This window comes from Ambystoma mexicanum, chromosome 8 (genome assembly GCF_040938575.1).
Source record: "Ambystoma mexicanum isolate Mex_15411 chromosome 8, UKY_AmexF1_1, whole genome shotgun sequence".
In the NCBI taxonomy this organism is placed as follows: domain Eukaryota; kingdom Metazoa; phylum Chordata; class Amphibia; order Caudata; family Ambystomatidae; genus Ambystoma; species Ambystoma mexicanum.
This window is the reverse complement of record NC_090929.1, coordinates 794,006,750-794,019,353: the sequence shown is the minus strand read 5'-3', so window position 1 is coordinate 794,019,353 and position 12,604 is coordinate 794,006,750. Positions and strand designations below refer to the sequence as shown.

Genomic DNA, 12,604 nt, shown 5'->3' with positions numbered 1-12,604 from the left:
CGTCAGTTCCCAAATGAAAGTGTCCACAGTCTACAAGGCTGTCAGTATCAAGAAAAACAGCGACAAACACCGAAACAAACAAAAAGCTTAGTTAATCGACTATAGAACTCACGGAACCCTCCGACCATGGTGCACGAGAAACGAGCTTACCAATGCATTCGCCGTCTTCGTAAATGAACCGCTCATCGAGATCACTTCATTCACAAGCGAGACAAACGGACTACCCGGATGTCAGATTAAATACGCGAGTGCGTAAAAGGACGTTTGTGGCGAGCCAATAGCCTTCAAAAGAACACATCCTGTTTCCGGACGTGCAGGTCACATGACAAATGTTTACTAACATTATCAAGATGCTACGCCCGTCTCTTTGGCTGAGACCCAGATGAATATGCTTTTTCAATACTGAATACATCTTTCGATGTATTCTGGGCAAAAATGCCCCCCGTGGCTCAATCTAACGGTCATATGACATTAATCACGGATATATCAAAAAAACGTGTTGTTGTAATATATCCATAACAGTCATGGAAATAGATGCACATTTGTACACAACATGTGTAAAAAATGGGTTATTAACCGTCCAGTAAAGGGAGAGGAAGAGAGAAGGGGGGAGGGAAGGGGGAGGGGGAAGAAGGGGGGGGGAGAGAGGGGGAAGGAAAAAGGAAGGGGGAAAAAACAAGGAGAGGAGAGGGGGGGGGGGAGAGAAAAAAGGGGAAGAAAGAGGGAATCAGCCAAGCCCTTATTTCAAGGCTCAAAACTCAGACTTATACCGACTAAACATAATTGCAATATAGGTATAAAACGGCGCTAAGGATATTATCTTCCACAGTGTGAATAATTCAGACATGCACCAAAAGAGAAGATGATGTAATGCAAGCATTTAGAGCAGACATAAAACTGCAAATTAGTTAATCAAACTGTTCCATTCCACAGAAACATTTAAACCCTGATTCACCGTATTAAAGTTGTAAATCAGTCTCTGTTCGGCTGTTGTGAGAGCTAAATCGCGGTTGCCACCTCTAGGTGGAGCCGGTATCAACTGAATAACGAACCAATCCAAGTCGGTGTAGCTGTGTTTAGCTAGTGTATAATGGGCCACCAGAGGTTTTTTATCTGTTTTGTTTTTTAAACATGATCTATGTTCACATATTCTGTGTCTGACAGCTCTACTAGTTTTACCAATATAGAGTAAATTACAAGGGCACTTAATGCCATAAATCAGCCAATCTGAACCACAGTTCGAAAAAGATTTTAAATTCCAAACCTTCCCATTCAGTGTCAAGGTTTTACAATTGGTAGTGAGAGAACAGACCGAACAATGGCCACATTTATAATGGCCAAGGACTGGAGGTAAATTCCAAATGGTCTGTTGTGTCAAAGGACTAGGTGGTGTTGGATATGTATGAACCAACATATCCCTAAAGTTTTTCTGACGTTTGAATACAAATCTCGGTTGCATGGGACGAAAATCGTCAGTGGTTAAAATGTGCCATTGTTTTTTGATGGTTCTGCGTAGGGCATTACTAATAGGACTAAAAGTACTTACACATGTAATCCTTTCTTCCGAGATTTTCTGTTCTGGATGTAAGCATCTATGTCTATTGGCATGTTTTGCTCTCTTATAGGCACGATTGATACATTTCTTAGGGTAGCCTCGAGTAATCAGCCGTTGTTTTAAATCTTTTCCCTCTTGGACAAAATCACCAACTTCAGAACAGTTTCTTCTTAGTCTAAGAAATTGTCCAACCGGTAAGTTTTCTCGTAGACTTAAAGGATGGAAACTATTAAATCTTAATAAGGTGTTTTTATCAGTAGGCTTACGGAATAACTTTGTTTTTAAACCAGACTCCGTTTTATAGATGGAAAGATCCAAAAAAGGTATAGAGTGTAAATCATACATCATAGTGAAGGTAATATGTTGATGATGATTGTTTAGCCATACTAGAAAAGATTGCAACAACGTTGCATCACCTTTCCAAATAAGGAAAACGTCGTCAATGTAGCGCAGCCACTTGATGATGTTGCTTTTAAACGGATTATGTTCATCGAAAATGGAGGTCGATTCAAAATGATCCATAAAAAGATTCGCAAGGTCAGGGGCAAAAGTGGCCCCCATACTTGTACCGTGTATTTGTTTATAGAATGTTCCATCATACAGAAAAAAGTTTTCTGTGAGGGCGATTTTAATACATTCCAAAATGAATGAAGTAGGCACTTTCCTGAGAGTATCCGTCCGCTTATTCAGATATAATTCCATAATAGTCAGGCATTCTCCTTGAGGGATACTCGTATAAAGAGAGGTAACATCTAAAGTTACCAAAATATCCGTAGTTTCTACATATATGGAATCAATCAAATTGATCATGCTGGTAGTATCTTTAACGAAAGATTGCATGGATCTCACAAAAGGACGGAGAAACCAGTCTGCATACATGGACAGAGGTTCCAAAATCGAATTTATAGCTGAAACGATAGGTCTGCCAGGGGGATTTATGGAATTCTTATGCACCTTAGGTAGTAAATAGAAAGCTGGAATGGTAGGTGACTTTTTTATCAAGAATTGATGTTCATCTTGGTCAATCCACTCTTGAAGTAGAGCATGGTCCATCAGACTTTTTATGTCCCCTCGAAGGACTTCAGTTGGATCTCGAGTCAGTTTACGATAGAAACTAGGGTTTTCTAACTGATTAGCGGCTTCTGCTTTATAAAGTATAGTGTCCCACAGAACAATGCCTCCGCCCTTGTCGGCCGGTTTAATCAAAAAAGCTTTGTTGTTTTTCAAAGTACTCAGGGCCGCTCTTTCTGCCCTGGTTAGATTATCTTTATGATGATTGTTATCCCTGAGTAGATGTTTGGTTTTTTCCAAAACCTTATTTTCAAAAGCCAAAATAGCAGGACTCACCATTGAGTTTAAAGGGGTAAAATTCGAGGGTGTTTTTAAACCAGTTGTACTTGGTTCTTTGGTGGAAATATGTCCATCTTTAAAAAAATATTTCAGGCGGATTAGACGGAAAAATTTGTGTAACTCCATCTGTGTATCAAAATCTTTAGCTTTGGTAGTTGGAACAAAACTGAGGCCATTTTTCAGAACTTGTATTTCTAAATTAGTCAAGAGATGTGTGGACAAATTGAAGATCGGAATCACCAATTCTGTAGAGGACCCCTCCAATTGCGTGTTTGCATGCGGGGTGGCCCCTGTTGCCAATGGCGTGTTTTCTGACCTCGTCCCCGAAAAAAAGGTTGTTGATTATTGGGATTAGACCCATTTGGGGTAGAAGAGTTGTCAGAATCACTACTCGTTGTAGTGTTAGATGTATTAGAAAAACTCACAAACTTATTTCTCTGGCGGCCTGTGTTTTTATTCCTACCCTGGGATAGCTTGTTTTGATCTGAATAAAAGGTTTCAACTAGATAAGGGTAGGTTATATTTTCTTTGTAAATTTCAGTGTCTTTTTTGTATTTCCAAATTTTTTTATCCAAAGTGAATTTTTTGAATTTCACAATTTCTTCCTCCATTTTGGTCAATTTGTCTTTAATATCCTTAATTAAATTGTCTCCTTTCATCTTATTTTCTAGGGCTTCAATTTCCAACTTTTGTTTAGTAGCCTCTTCAGCTGCGGTGTCTATAATCAAAATTAAGTAGTCTCTTGAGCATTTATTACCCACCGCACTAAATTGTCCCTTAAATTTAGGATTGTCAATAAAAACTCTAGGCACATTTTTAACCTGCAGGCCCTCAGGGATGATACCTGCCTTTAAATAAGCAAGCATCATCTGGCCATGAGACTCCGTACGAATCAGTTTCTTCTTCTTTTGAAGCAATAGGTCTAGATCGTCACTCTTGGCGACCGGTGTACCATTGATTTGATCTATAGCTACTATAGAAGGTAAATTCATCAGTCTCTGATAATATTCATCAGAGAAAGTCAAGATGTTTACGTTATCCATCTTAATCAGAGCAAGATATTTAAAAAGTGTTCCTTGCCAGGGAATACCAAAGGCACAACAGTCTATCGAATGTAGCCTACCAGCCCAGGGCTGTCCACAATAGTGATCAAAAAAGAGAAAAAGGCACAGTCCCAGATTTTTTGTTAACGGGGGAGAAATTCTCAAACGGGACCCAGTAATAGGGAAGAAACAGGAGTGCCAGGGGGCACCGAGAATTAATTACCCCTTACTACTCTAACTCTAGAGATATAAAGAGATCACAATATTATGGTCACATAATATTTAATTCTCTGTGCCCCCTGGCACTCCTGTTTTCTGTCTTTACTGTTGCCACCAGGAGTTCCTTACACCGCCATCCCCCTTTTTCTATCTGCCCCCTCATCCACAGAACTTCCTGACAAGAGTTCATATCTGCCAAGTAGATATATGCCACCACACGTAGTGCTATGGGTCTATAGGAGGTACAATTAGTGGGGGCTTCAGGATTAGCGTAATCATGGCTTCACCATAGAAGGAGGGAGGGAGCCTTGCTGGAAAGCTTCTTGCCAGACTTTCAACAAGTGCATGGACACTTTAGGACTAAACTCGTTAAAAAAATACAGCCGTTAAACCATCCGACACCAGGACTTTTGAGGTGGGTAGCGCTGCAATGGCATTCATTATATCCTTTTCCGTGATTGGGGCATTTAAGAGTATAGGGTGCTCTGATTTAACTTACGCATTGGCATATCGCATAGGTTTGCTTTGAGTTCCATAGGGAATTGCGTATGCTTCCTAGCATACAGTGTCTTGCTAGAAGTATGAAACATATACAGTATCACTCAGTTCTGACATAAGTGTCCCTTCATCGTTCAATATGGTCGCTATGTTGGTAGGCCCCCGTTCAGAATGCAAAACAAAAAGGGGTGATGGAAGGTTTAGAATTAATCTTAACTACTGGTATTGCTCTAGGCAACCCTCCAGGCCATTGTTCTTTGCCTGCCAAGCCATTACAAAAGGGGAAAGACCATATGCAAATCAGGCTTGGTCCTACCCCAAAAAGGGGCAGTCTAGCCTGAACTACTAGGTCACATCCCTTCTGCACGAGACCACAAGCATCCACAAACATGTTTTGGACTTGTTAGGCCTCATCAGTGAGGAGTAGCTTTGGTCTCTCGGCCCAGCAGTCACGGGACCCATGTCTGGGCATACCCGTCCCACTCGGGGAGACTACAGCAAAACAAAAGAGGTGATGGCTCTTTCAGAACACAACAGTAAGGCTAGTAAGCGGCAGGTCTTCCGTCCTCTCCATATTTCGGGTCTGTGTCTGGGCAGAAACTAATTTCACCTCCTGATCTGCCAGTGAGCGGCATTGGTCCAGTTGAACTTTTATGGATGGAAGCAGGATTTTATTGCTGGACCTGATCCATTTCAATCTCAAGTTGTCTGATCTCTACCTCGAGTTCCGTCAAACTCCTCCTTATGGCCTTATGGACTCCATTCTCTATGCCTATGCAGAATGAAGATAAACCTTGACTGTGTCCCAGATAGTAAATATTCAGGGGGACCAAGCCGATATTAGTTTTAAAAAAGGTGTTAATGACCACGTTATTGTCACTTTTAAATGCTACATCCGACAGTGCATGCAATTTAAAATGCCAGAGAAGTTGCTCAATCGCATTCTCCTCAAGAAGAAATGCCCACAATAAGCGGGGGTGTTCCGATAGAGTCCCGAGGAGCAGAATACACTCTCAAGACCTATGTAACAGTCCCGTCCCGATTAAGATACATTCAATCCGTGACTGCATTTCATGGACTGAAGAGTAATATGAATATTCCCTATCACTTGGATGGAGTGTCCTCCACAGGTCTAAAAGCTCAAAATCATACATGCCCTTGTGAATTTCCTGTGCAGAGAATGAAAGAGATCTAGCAACTCTGCTGGATCTACCTAGGGAGGTGCTTAAAATAGTGTTGAAATCTCCAGCCTTTATAAACTGGGTATGAAGATGATTAGCACATTTACTGCTGCTTTTGCTGCCTATGCTCACGTGAGGTGGAGGAGGAGCATTTAACCCTAACACAAGTGTGGAGCGTGGCGCGGAGGTGAAGTCAAGGCACAAGTGATTATTGGTGGGGGACTGCCAGCCTTTCCAGTCTGTTTTTGCTGCCTATGCTCATGTGAGGTGGAGGAGGAGCATTTAACCCTAACACGAGTGCGGAGTGCTGCACAGAGGTGAAGTGGAGGCACAAGTGGTTATTGGTGGTTCGTGGTAGAGTGGCATGGAGGGGGTTACTCCAGTCACTAAGGTCTGCAAGTAAGTCATTGGCCGACCTCCGTTGGTAACCCAGGTTTCCTCACCCCTTTGCACTTTGGTACTTCCGCATGATAGTGGAGTGCGGAAAACCTGTAACCCGAAAGTGGGAAAGTGAAAGCTAGACTGTTGAAAAACTGTACGTTAATATATTTGTACTGCCCTCCACTTTTGCCTGCTACTCTACGTCCAGACAACTGAGTGGCTATTTACTTATTCCGGCAATTGGATAAGGAGGAGTGTGCCAAGCTAGAATCCCTCCCATGCTACTGGTTGACTATTGATTTGCCGCTGAAATCTATCGCTCTCCAATGCCTCTGACTGTTTCAAGTTTTGTGTTTATGAGAGTGGGGTTAGGGGGAGACAGACAGACTAAGGCTGCTCCTTGAGCCATCGGGCGTTCCCTGTCCCCCCTCTCTGGGTCTCTGGAGGTTTTTCCTGAGGACTGGATGCCGGTGGCCATCTGTGACCGTGGGTGTTAACAGTCCTTACTAAGCTATCAATCCAGGGTGGCGGGTGGCTGTATTTGTCCCGCAGATGGTTGTGGTCCTCTGTGGCCAACAACCCATTACCATTTGTTTCTTATGCTCTGGCGCATGCCAGAAGGTCCCACTGCATAGTCACCATTTAGACATTGACATTTTAGCGGTCTGTTTACTCTTTTTAACCAATTTTATAATGGCTCAGTTTTACTGCTCTTAGGTGCATTTCCACCATAAGCAAGGGATGATCAGAGACCGGGGGCGCTGACAGAAAGGGCAAAAAAACGAAACAAATTCAAATGGCCCAGGAGCTTGCCAAGGTTAAGCCCCATCTTTTGCAACACTCCCTTGATTCGTATTTGGAAGACATGGCCAGCAAAATAGTGAATCGCGTTACTGTTGTACTGGAAAAGCAACATGGGATGCTATTTCAGGTTCAGGAGGGAATCCGGAAGGTTGCACCACTGAAAAAAATAGTTGTATTGAGGGGATGGGGGCCTTAGGGGGCACAGTGGTTCAGGCAATGGCTCTACAGGAGCAGTTGCTTGGGGTGTGTATGCCTCAGGATCCTCTGCACCCTGGTATGGAGGCAGATAAGGAAGTAGAAGTGGAAGGGGAGGGGGTGAGACTAGGGATGGGGCACCGGATGGTGAGTGTTAGAGGTTACAGTTTGTCATATTAGAAGTTATTATATTTAAATGTCTATGTATTGATGGGCTTGTGTGTGCAATACATCTCATCCATAACTTGGTTACTGTTGTCATAATATGTTCACTGACATCACCTCCTGGAATGTGGAGTCTCAGGATCTGGGGGACTCCACATTCCACTAGGTCAGTTGCGAAGATTTCCCCTGGCTGGGGGACGTTGCTGTTACTAACTCAATAAAGAGTTAATTATAACTTTTGCACAGTGTGGACCCATCATTACGTGTCTTAACAGTGGGTGTGTAGTAACGGATCAAATGGTGAATAGCCATATGGGTGGGAGCCCGGAGAGGGAACTGAGACAGGATCTAAATTCCTCCTCCAGGGGGGAGGAGGATAAGCTTTGGCTGGAATCACTTGTAGATGTAAAGCTCAAGGCCCTTTAGACCATCCTAGAGTCATTGCAGATGTTTAAGTCTGGGGTAATGAACACACTGGCTATCCTGGATGACTCAGAGTTCTAACAAAAAGAGTGGCAGAAATAAGTACGGTTGGGGCAAAGCCGGTAAGATACTATTGTGGGTGGGGGGGGGGGGGTTGAGTGGTGACCGTCCTGGCCCGGTCACTGAGATTGGCGGGCTGGTGATGCCGGCAAAGGATAAGGCAGTAACCACACAGTTAAGCTCAGTAACTGTTAATTCAAATTTTACGGGTACTGGGAGGTCCGACTTAAGCTTTAGGACTTTCATAGGGGACACTGGGGCTAACATGCATATAGAAGGGCTGTAGAAGAGCATTTTGAATTTACTGCCTGCAGCAGCCCCTCTTATGGGGATTATCATGGGTGTACCGGGGCTCCCTAAGTTTGGATTTGAATTAACTATTTCACTAATGAATAAAACAACCTATTGGATCAACACCAACCTGATTGGACCGAGCATTGACCCAAGCCTTATATTAATGGCAAGAAGGGTAGGAAGGGTAGGGCAAAAACACAAATGTATGAAGGGGCACTGCATAGTGGTTTCCTTCTTGGATGCAACGATGGTTTGTTATTTGGTCAACTCTAATTTATCCAGAGGCCTAAAACCAAACAGCTACAGTCTCCACAGTAGGCTTGTCTCTCAGGATTTGTTTTACGGTTGTACAGGGAGGGTGGCTGATTCAGGTGATCACTTGAGCAAATTAGGGAAGCACAGAGTTACCCCACGCACAGGGGCCTTTGTATCCACCTCTTGGCCACAGATTATCCTTGGGTTGGAGGTCCAACCCTAATTTAGAAAGATTGACCCCACAGAAGGGAGAGGCGCATACTATTGGGGTTGAGCTAGCTAATCAGTATGAGGCCCTAACCTCCTGTGAAGATCTGGACTGACGTACGGCTGACCGGCCCAGCCCAGTCGACTGCGAGCTTTGTGAGGGGGGGGCGAGTCCTGAGATTGGGGGTACACATGTTATCTAAAGCAGCCCCTTTGGTAGCTAGCTTGTTATCCTGGAATATAGCCAGGCCAGGGGAAAGTCACTGTGGAGATTTACAGAAACCCACAACTAGAAGACCAAGAGTAGAACAGGGTACCCCGCGGGCTCCATCGTGGCCCAGAGGCCTTCCGCTGACCCTCGGAGGCGCACGTAGCCCGGTGCCTGGAGGAGAAGTAAACCACGAGAGCGAGACCTGACTACAGGAGAAAGAGAGTTCCCCATGAACAGAGGCAAAGGTGCCCCCCATGCTTCGTTGGCGAGAGAGGCCCTCCCAGGGGACCCCTCGGTGCCATGGGGCAGAGAGAGGGCTTGAAACCATCTTGTTGCGGAGTGGGGAGGCAGACGACGGGCGGTGGCTGGGGGGCCTCAAAGCACACGGGGGCCTCGCAGCACACGGCCCAATGCCGCCTCGCCTCGGAAGGATCCAGAAGAAGAGGTGAGGAGGTCGCGGGGGAATGAGGAGGCCCAGAGAAAGCCAAAACACGAGCCAGGCTCCCCCCCACACCTGGCATATATAAACGCTCCGAGACACGCTGGAGGGAGCGGGGGCCCGAGAACTCTCCCAGACCTTCTTTTTCGGTGTGCATGGGCCCCAACGTTGGAGGGGAGGGCAGCTCGTGGACTCCGGGGGCATGGAGGGGGATAAAATAGCGGCCCTCTGAGGCTTCCACATCGAACCCCGGGGTGCCAACAAACGGGACCCCAACCCGTTCCAGCGCAGAGCCCGGGAACCCCTCTGGAGACTGAAGCAGGTGCAGAAAATAAGCAGGCAGCAGGTGCCCCGCCATCCCAGTCCTCGGTGGAGCACCGAGCCACGCAATCCAGCCCACTCACACCAGGGAGAGACAGAGAACACGGAGGGAGCCTAAGGCCAGAAGCAGAAGGCTCAACACGGGAGGCCCCACTAGAAACTGGGCCCCAGACCTCATCTGAGGAATCTCTAAAGAACTCTGGGCTTGCAGTGTGGCCCCTCCAGGGCAAAACCATATCTGGCTCAAGACATACAAAACAAAGGAGTCTGTAACGAGGTCCCAGGGGTACAGACAGGGAAGCCTGGAAGTCTGCACCAAACTATTGGAACCCAGGGGACCGGAAACCTGGAGCAACCATTGATAGGCACCCCTGAGCAACAAGCACTTACCCACGCAATCCTATCCCTCCAGCGTTTCTGTAGGCCTCAACCAACACTAGGACCTGTGACTGGCGACACGCACTACAATATGGCCACAGGAAGTGACCCCCCCCCCCCCGCACCACTTACCAGGGATGATCTTAAAGACATTCTGCAGGAAATCAAGGCCATAAGGACAGATACACAGGCCTCGATAGTGGCTCTTAAAGGGAGAGTTGACACTCTTGAAGAGAAAATGGAAGGTATGGAGAATAACCACCTCCAGACTGATCTGCGGGACATGAAATATGAAGCGAGGCTGACAAACCTGGAAATTAGAGAAGAGGACATGCTTTTGAAGATGGACGACCTTGAAAACAGGGAACTCCAATATAACCTGCGTATTCTAGGGGTGACCCAACAAAAGGGGGAAGACAGCGGCGGACGTTGGGAGGATAGTCCTAGGCTTAATAAAGCAACTCTGCACCCTGGAGTTGGGCAAGGAAGTCCAGCTGGAAAGAGCTCATAGGGGTGGTGGAGGCAGAGGGAAAGGCCCAAGATCCATCGTGGTGCCTTTCCTCCGCTACAGAGAAAAGATGGAGGTCCTAGAAAAGGCGAAGAGACTGGGGTGCTTTTCCTTTGAGGGGGACACAATCAGGATTTATCGAGATCTCTCCGTCCTCACACTTATCTGCAGAAGGGAATGCCGTCCCCTCACACAATGGCTCACTAACAGGATATACGATATAGATGGTCCTACCCATTTGCCCTCGAATTTGAATGGGATGGAGTGGATTATCAAGTCACGGGGGAAGGAGGCTTTACGAAGGGACCCTCACGCCCCAGGAGCATAGACGAGAACTACAAGGCCCCTGGGCCAAAAAGAAGAAGATGAAGGGCAAGAGAAAATATTTTAAAAAACAACACCCCGACGCATGATCTAGAGGAGGATTAAAAGATTGGGGCTGCATCAGAGGTGCAGGAGTCGGGAAAAGTTAAAGGACACCAGCCGGGGGGTGGCGAGGAGATAAGGACAGCGAGGGACGGACGGACCTCTTCCTCGAGTGGCTTGCCAACTGGCAAGCGTCACAGACAAGGATGGGATGGGGGTCGAGGGGAGGGAAAGGGTTGGGAATGTATGGGGTCAGGCACAACATAGATCGGACTCAAGAAGTGAGCTGAGCGGCTTCCATATGGCCGGAAGAGGTTTAAATCCAAAAATGTCATTCGATGACAGACAATGAGAAAAGGGGCCGGGTCGAAACTTTAAGGCTAGGATCGCTTAATGTAAAGGGCCTTAACTCACCAACAAAGCGCTCACTCCTGGGGAGGGAAACGAAGAATGCAGGTCTGGGTGTACTCCTAGTACAAGAAACTAGAACAGTGAAAGGGGAAGAAAGGCGCATTCCACGTTCACATGTGGGCCAGATATTCTGGGCATCAGGCCCCACCAAAAAGGGAGGTGTTGGGATCCTACTCCGCAGAAACCTTAGGCTAGAGTCGTCAGTTTGGGGCAGAGCAGATGGAAGAGCGGTGGTGGTCTCGGGAAACCTGGAAAACTCCAGAATTACCATAGCAGCCATTTATGGCCCAAATATGGGTCAGATGCAATTCATCAAGGAGGTACTGGATAGGGCTGAGGGGTTCATCCTCTTGGGAGGCGATTTTAACATGTGGGTGGACCGGGGATTGGATCATAGTGGGAAGCCGATCCCCACAGGTAGTAGGGGGGGGCAGCCATACAGAGGGTTCTTGGACTTAATGTGGAACCACAGGTTGGTAGATCTTTGGAGGGAGACTTAACCAATTATGAAAGGCTATACATTTTACTCCGCAGTCCATGGCTCCAGAACCAGGATTGATTATATATTTCTGGAACACCAGCATATGAGCAGAACTGATGCTTGTAACCATCACCGGGTTAGCTGGTCAGATCATGACCTGGTTTGGGCAGACATTATTATATCCGGTTTAAAACCGAGGGAATCATTGTGGAGCTGCAACAACCTCCTATTGAGGGATGCGGTTTTTAGAGAGCAGATGATGTTTTCAGCCATTAGAGAGTACTTTGAGTTAAACAACACTGGTGAGGTTCACTTGGAGACAGTATGGGAGGTGGCTAAAGCTACATGGCGGGGTAGATTGATTAGTGAAGGGGCGGCCAAGAAGAGAACTAGAACGCTCTTGGCCCACAAACTAAGATCTGAGATACGCCTATTGGAGAGAGTCGAGGGGAAGGAAGAGAAGGAGAGAGACCTGGGGATCACCAAAACCAAGAGACAGGAACTTAGAAAAATGGAGATGGGTAAAACTGTAGCAGGCCTCCAACACCTGAGACAGAAATATTACAAAAAAGGGGATAAGGAGGGTTCCAGGCTGGTGGCGAAGCTCCGTGCCCAGCGGCCAGATAGATGGGTGGCAAAGATCAAGAATGGGAAAGAGGGGGAAAGATCGGACCCAGAGGCGATAGCGGGAGAATTTGCCAGTTTCTATGGGATATTGTACGAGAAGGAAGGAGTTATAGGAGGGGAAACATTAGAATCCTATTTGCAGGGAGTGACCCTCCCGACCTTTAGACCTGGAGAAGTCTTCACCCTAGAAGCCCCAATAAAAGATGAGGAAGTCCTCCGGCCAATATCAGGT

The 12,604-nt window shown here is 46.4% G+C and overlaps 1 protein-coding gene across 13 annotated transcripts in view; it reads right to left on the bottom strand.

Annotated features, from left to right (window-relative positions):
• Positions 1–12,604, bottom strand: part of NRBF2 (nuclear receptor binding factor 2) — a 714,205-nt gene that overhangs the window by 689,070 nt on the left and 12,531 nt on the right. The window lies entirely within an intron of this gene.